This window comes from Macaca fascicularis, chromosome 19, assembly GCF_037993035.2.
Source record: "Macaca fascicularis isolate 582-1 chromosome 19, T2T-MFA8v1.1".
NCBI classification, from domain to species: domain Eukaryota; kingdom Metazoa; phylum Chordata; class Mammalia; order Primates; family Cercopithecidae; genus Macaca; species Macaca fascicularis.
In genome coordinates, this window is record NC_088393.1 from 25,044,812 (window position 1) to 25,053,972 (window position 9,161).

Consider the following 9,161-nt stretch of genomic DNA (forward strand, 5'->3'; position numbering starts at 1 on the left):
TCTCCATAAGAAGAAAGCTGAAGCTGGATCCTTTCCTTACTCCTTATGTGAAAATTAATTCAAGATGGATTAGTGACTTAAATGTTAGACCTAATACCATAAAAACCCTAGAAGAAAACCTAGGTAATACCATTCAGGACATAGGCATGGGCAAGGACTTCATGTCTAAAACACCAAAAGCAATGGCAACAAAAGCCAAAATTGACAAATGGGATCTAATTAAACTAAAGAGCTTCTGCACAGCAAAAGAAACTACCATCAGAGTGAACAGGCAACCTGCAGAATGGGAGAAAATTTTTGCAATCTACTCATCAGACAAAGGGCTAATATCCAGAAACTACAAAGAACTCAAACAAATTTACAAGAAAAAAACAAACAACCCCATCTAAAAGTGGGCAAAGAATATGAACAGACATTTCTCAAAAGAAGACATTCATACAGCCAACAGACACATGAAAAAATGCTCATCATCACTCGCCATCAGAGAAATGCAAATCAAAACCACAATGAGATACCATCTCACACCAGTTAGAATGGCAATCATTAACAAGTCAGGAAACAACAGGTGCTGGAGAGGATGTGGAGGAATAGAATCACTTTTACACTGTTGGTGGGATTGTAAACTAGTTCAACCATTATGGAAAACAGTATGGCGATTCCTCAAGGATCTAGAACTAGAAGTACCATACGACCCAGCCATCCCATTACTGGGGATATACCCAAAGGATTTTAAATCATGCTGCTATAAAGACACATGCACACGTATGTTTATTGCAGCACTATTCACAATAGCAAAGACTTGGAATCAACCCAAATGTCCATCAGTGACAGATTGGATTAAGAAATTGTGGCACATATACACCATGGAATACTATGCAGCCATCAAAAAGGATGAGTTTGTGTCCTTTGTAGGGACATGGATGCAGCTGGAAACCATCAATCTCAGCAAACTATCACAAGAACAGAAAACCAAACACAACATGTTCTCACTCATAGGTGGGAACTGAACAATGAGACCAGTTGGACTCGTTAAGGGGAACATCACACACCAGGGCCTATCATGGGGAGGGGGCATGGGGGAGGGATTGCATTGGAAGTTATACCCGATGTAAATGACGAGTTGATGGGTGCTGACGAGTTGATGGGTGCAGCATGCCAAGATGGCACAAGTATACATATGTAACAAACCTGCACGTTATGCACATGTACCCTAGAACTTAAAGTATAATAATTAAAAAAAAAAACTAGAAAGAAGCTATCTGTGAAACTGGTTTTGTAGAATCTGTGCAGGGACATTTTAACCTCACCTTAGGCCTATAGGAGAAAACCGAATATCCCACAATAAAAACTAGAAAGAAGCTATCTGTGAAACTGCTTTGTTATGTGTGGATTCAGCTCACAGAGTTAAACCTTTCATGACAATCAGCAGGTTCGAAACTCTGTTTTGGTGTAATCTGCTAAGGAACATTTCAGAATTCACCACGGCTTATACTGAAAAACTGAATATCCCACAATAAAGACTAAAAAGAAGCTATCTGTAAAACGGCTTTGTGATGTGTGGAATTAGATCACAGTGCTAAACTTTCCTTTACATTCAACAGGTTGGAAACACTGTGTTTGTAGAATCTGTGGAGGGAGATTTCAGAGCTCACTGAGGCCTATAGTATAAAAGTGGAGATCTTGTGATAAAAACTAAACAGAAGGTATCTGTTAAACTACTATGTAATGTGTGGATTCAGCTCACACATTTACACATTTAAACCTTTCTTGACATTTCACAGGTTTTTTTAAACAGTATTTTTTAGAATCTGCATAGGGACATTTCTAATCTCACTAAGGACTACAGTGAAAAACTGAACATCTTATGATAAAACTAAAAAGAAGGTATCTGTGAACTGCTTCGTGATGTGTGGAATCCACTCAGAGAGGTATACTTTTCTTTATATTCCGAATTTGGAAACCTTTTTTTTTTTTTTTTTTTTTTTTTTTTTTTTTTTTTTTTTTTTAATTTATTTATTATTATTATACTTTAAGTTGTAGGGTACATGTGCATAACGTGCAGGTTTGTTACATATGTATACTTGTGCCATGTTGCTGTACTGCACCCATCAACTCGTCATTTACATCAGGTATAACTCCCAACGCAATCCCTCCCCCCTCCCCCCTCCCCATGATAGGCCCCGGTGTGTGATGTTCCCCTTCCTGAGTCCGAGTGATCTCATTGTTCAGTTCCCACCTATGAGTGAGAACATGCGGTGTTTGGTTTTCTGTTCTTGCGATAGTTTGCTAAGAATGATGGATTCCAGCTGCATCCAAGTCCCTACAAAGGACTCAAACTCATCCTTTTTTATGGCTGCATAGTATTCCATGGTGTATATGTGCCACATTTTCTTAATCCAATCTGTCACTGATGGACATTTGGGTTGATTCCAAGTCTTTGCTATTGTGAATAGTGCTGCAATAAACATACGTGTGCATGTGTCTTTATAGCAGCATAATTTATAATCCTTTGGGTATATACCCAGTAATGGGATGGCTGGGTCATATGGTACATCTAGTTCTAGATCCTTGAGGAATCGCCATACTGTTTTCCATAATGGTTGAACTAGTTTACAATCCCACCAACAGTGTAAAAGTGTTCCTATTTCTCCACATCCTCTCCAGCACCTGTTGTTTCCTGACTTTTTAATGATTGCCATTCTAACTGGTGTGAGATGGTATCTCATTGTGGTTTTGATTTGCATTTCTCTGATGGCCAGTGATGATGAGCATTTTTTCATGTGTCTGTTGGCTGTATGAATGTCTTCTTTTGAGAAATGTCTGTTCATGTCCTTTGCCCACTTTTTGATGGGGTTGTTTGTTTTTTTCTTGTAAATTTGTTTGAGTTCTTTGTAGGTTCTGGATATTAGCCCTTTGTCAGATGAGTAGATTGCAAAAATTTTTTCCCATTCTGTAGGTTGCCTGTTCACTCTGATGGTAGTGTCTTTTGCTGTGCAGAAGCTCTTTAGTTTAATGAGATCCCATTTGTCAATTTTGGCTTTTGCTGCTGTTGCTTTTGGTGTTTTAGACATGAAATCTTTGCCCATGCCTATGTCCTGAATGGTACTACCTAGGTTTTCCTCTAGGATTTTTATGGTATTAGGTCTAACATTTAAGTCTCTAATCCATCTTGAATTAATTTTCGTATAAGGAGTAAGGAAAGGATCCAGTTTCAGCTTTCTACTTATGGCTAGCCAATTTTCCCAGCACCATTTATTAAATAGGGAATCCTTTCCCCATTTCTTGTTTCTCTCAGGTCTGTCAAAGATCAAATGGCTGTAGATGTGTGGTATTATTTCTGAGGACTCTGTTCTGTTCCATTGGTCTATATCTCTGTTTTGGTACCAGTACCATGCTGTTTTGATTACTGTAGCCTTGTAGTATAGTTTGAAGTCAGGTAGCGTGATGCCTCCAGCTTTGTTCTTTTGACTTAGGATTGTCTTGGAGATGCGGGCTCTTTTTTGGTTCCATATGAACTTTAAAGCAGTTTTTTCCAATTCTGTGAAGAAAGTCATTGGTACCTTGATGGGGATGGCATTGAATCTATAAATAACCTTGGGCAGTATGGCCATTTTCACGATATTGATTCTTCCTATCCATGAGCATGGTATGTTCTTCCATTTGTTTGTGTCCTCTTTTATTTCACTGAGCAGTGGTTTGTAGTTCTCCTTGAAGAGGTCCTTTACATCCCTTGTAAGTTGGATTCCTAGGTATTTGATTCTCTTTGAAGCAATTGTGAATGGAAGTTCATTCCTGATTTGGCTCTCTGTTTGTCTGTTACTGGTGTATAAGAATGCTTGTGATTTTTGCACATTAATTTTGTATCCTGAGACTTTGCTGAAGTTGCTTATCAGCTTAAGGAGATTTTGGGCTGAGACAATGGGGTTTTCTAAATATACAATCATGTCATCTGCAAACAGGGACAATTTGACTTCTTCTTTTCCTAACTGAATACCCTTGATTTCTTTCTCTTGCCTGATTGCCCTAGCCAGAACTTCCAACACTATGTTGAATAGGAGTGGTGAGAGAGGGCATCCCTGTCTTGTGCCAGTTTTCAAAGGGAATTTTTCCAGTTTTTGCCCATTCAGTATGATATTGGCTGTGGGTTTGTCATAAATAGCTCTTATTATTTTGAGGTACGTTCCATCAATACCGAATTTATTGAGCGTTTTTAGCATGAAAGGCTGTTGAATTTTGTCAAAAGCCTTTTCTGCATCAATTGAGATAATCATGTGGTTCTTGTCTTTGGTTCTGTTTATATGCTGGATTATGTTTATTGATTTGCGAATGTTGAACCAGCCTTGCATCCCAGGGATGAAGCCCACTTGATCATGGTGGATAAGCTTTTTGATGTGTTGCTGAATCCGGTTTGCCAGTATTTTATTGAGGATTTTTGCATCGATGTTCATCAGGGATATTGGTCTAAAATTCTCTTTTTTTGTTGTGTCTCTGCCAGGCTTTGGTATCAGGATGATGTTGGCCTCATAAAATGAGTTAGGGAGGATTCCCTCTTTTTCTATTGCTTGGAATAGTTTCAGAAGGAATGGTACCAACTCCTCCTTGTACCTCTGGTAGAATTCAGCTGTGAATCCATCTGGTCCTGGACTTTTTTTGGTTGGTAGGCTATTAATTGTTGCCTCAATTTCAGAGCCTGCTATTGGTCTATTCAGGGATTCAACTTCTTCCTGGTTTAGTCTTGGAAGAGTGTAAGTGTCCAGGAAATTATCCATTTCTTCTAGATTTTCCAGTTTATTTGCGTAGAGGTGTTTATAGTATTCTCTGATGGTAGTTTGTATTTCTGTGGGGTCGGTGGTGATATCCCCTTGATCATTTTTAATTGCGTCGATTTGATTCTTCTCTCTTTTCTTCTTTATTAGTCTGGCTAGTGGTCTGTCAATTTTGTTGATCTTTTCAAAAAACCAACTCCTGGATTCATTGATTTTTTGGAGGGTTTTTTGTGTCTCTATCTCCTTCAGTTCTGCTCTGATCTTAGTTATTTCTTGCCTTCTGCTAGCTTTCGAATGTGTTTGCTCTTGCTTCTCTAGTTCTTTTAATTGCGATGTTAGAGTGTCAATTTTACATCTTTCCTGCTTTCTCTTGTGGGCATTTAGTGCTATAAATTTCCCTCTACACACTGCTTTAAATGTGTCCCAGAGATTCTGGTATGTTGTATCTTTGTTCTCATTGGTTTCAAAGAACATCTTTATTTCTGCCTTCATTTCGTTATGTACCCAGTAGTCATTCAGGAGCAGGTTGTTCAGTTTCCATGTAGTTGAGCGGTTTTGAGTGAGTTTCTTAGTCCTGAGTTCTAGTTTGATTGCACTGTGGTCTGAGAGACAGTTTGTTATAATTTCTGTTCTTGTACATTTGCTGAGGAGTGCTTTACTTCCAATTACGTGGTCAATTTTGGAGTAAGTATGATGTGGTGCTGAGAAGAATGTATATTCTGTTGATTTGGGGTGGAGAGTTCTATAGATGTCTATTAGGTCTGCTTGCTGCAGAGATGAGTTCAATTCCTGGATATCCTTGTTAACTTTCTGTCTCGTTGATCTGTCTAATGTTGACAGTGGAGTGTTGAAGTCTCCCATTATTATTGTATGGGAGTCTAAGTCTCTTTGTAAGTCTCTAAGGACTTGCTTGATGAATCTGGGTGCTCCTGTATTGGGTGCATATATATTTAGGATAGTTAGCTCTTCCTGTTGAATTGATCCCTTTACCATTATGTAATGTCCTTCTTTGTCTCTTTTGATCTTTGATGGTTTAAAGTCTGTTTTATCAGAGACTAGTATTGCAACCCCTGCTTTTTTTTGTTCTCCATTTGCTTGGTAAATCTTCCTCCATCCCTTTATTTTGAGCCTATGTATGTCTCTGCGTGTGAGATGGGTCTCCTGAATACAGCAGACTGATGGGTCTTGACTCTTTATCCAGTTTGCCAGTCTGTGTCTTTTAATTGGAGCATTTAGTCCATTTACATTTAAGGTTAAGATTGTTATGTGTGAACTTGATCCTGCCATTATGATATTAACTGGTTATTTTGCTCATTAGTTGATGCAGTTTCTTCCTAGCCTCAATGGTCTTTACATTTTGGCATGTTTTTGCAATGGCTGGTACCGGTTGTTCCTTTCCATGTTGAGTGCTTCCTTCAGGGTCTCTTGTAAGGCAGGCCTAGTGGTGACAAAATCTCTAAGCATTTGCTTATCTGTAAAGTATTTTATTTCTCCTTCACTTATGAAACTTAGTTTGGCTGGATATGAAATTCTGGGTTTAAAATTCTTTTCTTTAAGAATGTTGAATATTGGCCCCCACTCTCTTCTGGCTTGTAGAGTTTCTGCTGAGAGATCTGCTGTTAGTCTGATGGGCTTCCCTTTGTGGGTAACCCGACCTTTCTCTCTGGCTGCCCTTAAGATTTTTTCCTTCATTTCAACTTTGGTGAATCTGGCAATTATGTGTCTTGGAGTTGCTCTTCTCGAGGAGTATCTTTGTGGCGTTCTCTGTATTTCCTGGATTTGAATGTTGGCCTGCCCTACTAGGTTGGGGAAGTTCTCCTGGATGATATCCTGAAGAGTGTTTTCCAACTTGGTTCCATTTTCCCCCTCACTTTCAGGCACCCCAATCAGACGTAGATTTGGTCTTTTTACATAATCCCATACTTCTTGCAGGCTTTGTTCATTTCTTTTTCTTCTTTTTTCTTTTGGTTTCTCTTCTCGCTTCATTTCATTCATTTGGTCCTCAATCGCTGATACTCTTTCTTCCAGTTGATCGAGTCGGTTACTGAAGCTTGTGCATTTGTCACGTATTTCTCGTGTCATGGTTTTCATCTCTTTCATTTCGTTTAGAACCTTCTCTGCATTAATTACTCTAGCCATCAATTCTTCCACTTTTTTTTCAAGATTTTTAGTTTCTTTGCGCTGGGTACGTAATTCCTCCTTTAGCTCTGAGAAATTTGATGGACTGAAGCCTTCTTCTCTCATCTCGTCAAAGTCATTCTCCGTCCAGCTTTGATCCGTTGCTGGCGATGAGCTGCGCTCCTTTGCCGGGGGAGATGCGCTCTTATTTTTTGAATTTCCAGCTTTTCTGCCCTGCTTTTTCCCCATCTTTGTGGTTTTATCTGCCTCTGGTCTTTGATGATGGTGATGTACTGATGGGGTTTTGGTGTAGGTGTCCTTCCTGTTTGATAGTTTTCCTTCTAACAGTCAGGACCCTCAGCTGTAGGTCTGTTGGAAATTGCTTGAGGTCCACTCCAGACCCTGTTTGCCTGGGTATCAGCAGCAGAGGCTGCAGAAGATAGAATATTTCTGAACAGCGAGTGTACCTGTCTGATTCTTGCTTTGGAAGCTTCCTCTCAGGGGTGTACTCCTCCCTGTGAGGTGTGGGGTGTCAGACTGCCCCTAGTGGGGGATGTCTCCCAGTTAGGCTACTCAGGGGTCAGGGACCCGCTTGAGCAGGGAGTCTGTCCCTTCTCAGATCTCAACCTCCGTGTTGGGAGATCCACTGCTCTCTTCAAAGCTGTCAGACAGAGTCGTTTGCGTCTGTGCAGAGGTGTCTGTGTGTCTTAGTTTACTGTGCCCTGTCCCCAGAGGTGGAGTCTACAGAGACAGGCAGGTTTCCTTGAGCTGCTGTGAGCTCCACCCAGTTCGAGCTTCCCAGCAGCTTTGTTTACCTACTTAAGCCTCAGCAATGGCGGGCGCCCCTCCCCCAGCCTCGCTGCTGCCTTGCCGGTAGATCACATACGGCTGCGCTAGCAACCAGGGAGGCTCCGTGGGTGTGGGAACCTCCCGGCCAGGTGTGGGATATGATCTCCTGGTGTGCCTGTTTCCTAAAGCGCAGTATTGGGGTGGGAGTTACCCGATTTTCCAGGTGTTGTGTGTCTCACTTCCCCTGGCTAGGAAAAGGGACTCCCTTCCCCCTTGCGCTTCCCAGGTGAGGCAATGCCTCGCCCTGCTTCAGCTCTCGCTGGTCGGGCTGCAGCAGCTGACCAGCTCCGATCGTCCGGCACTCCCCAGTGAGATGAACCCAGTACCTCAGTTGAAAATGCAGAAATCACCGGTCTTCTGTGTCGCTCGCGCTGGGAGTTGGAGACTGGAGCTGCTCCTATTCCTTTTTTTTTTTTTTTTTTTTTTTTTTTTTTTTTTTTTTTTTTTTTTTAGAATCTGCAATATGACATTTTGAAGCTCATTGAGGCCTATAGTGAAATACCAAATATCCAGCGATAAAAACTAGAAAGAAGCTATCTGTGAAACCACTTCATGATGTGTGGATTCAGCTCAGAGAGTTAAATATTTCTTTACATTCAGCAGGATGATAAAACTGTTTTTATACAATATGTGAAGGAACATTTCAGAGCTTACTGAGTCTTATAGAGAAAAATTGAATATCCCACAGTAAAAACTAGATAGAAGCTATATGTGAAATCTCTTTGCGATGTGTGGATTCAGCTCATGCTGTTAAATTTTTTTTTTTTAATTCAACAGGTTGGAAACACTGTTTTTGTAGAATCTGAGAAGGGACACGTTGAAGCTCACTGAAACCTAAGTGAAAAACCAAATATCCCACACAAAACATAGTAAGAAGCTATCTGTGAAACTGCTTTGTGATGTGTGGATTCAGCTCTCAGAGTTAAACATTTATTTACATTCAGAAGGTTAGAACCATTCTTTCTGTAGAATCTGTAAAGGGACATTTTGGAGCTCAGTGAGTCCTATCATGTAAAACCAAATGTCTTGCAATACAAACGAGAAAGAAGGTGTTTGTGAAACTGCATTGTGATGAGAGGAATCAGCTCATAGAGATAAAACTTTCTTTACATTTAGCTGGTTGGAAACACGCCTTTAGTAGAATTTGCAAAGGGAAATTTCAGAGCTCACCTAGGCCTATAGTGAAAAACTGAACATTCCACAATAACATCTAGAAAAATGATAATTTTGAAACTGCTTCATGATGTGTGGATTCAGCTGACAGAGTTAAACCTTAATTTGTATTCAACAGGCTGGTAACACTGTTTATTAGAATCTGTGAAGAAACATTTTGGAGCTCACTGAGATCTACAGAGAAAGCAGAATATCCTGCATTAAAAACTAGAAAGATGTTGTGTGTTAAACTGCTTTTTGATGTCTGGACTTAGC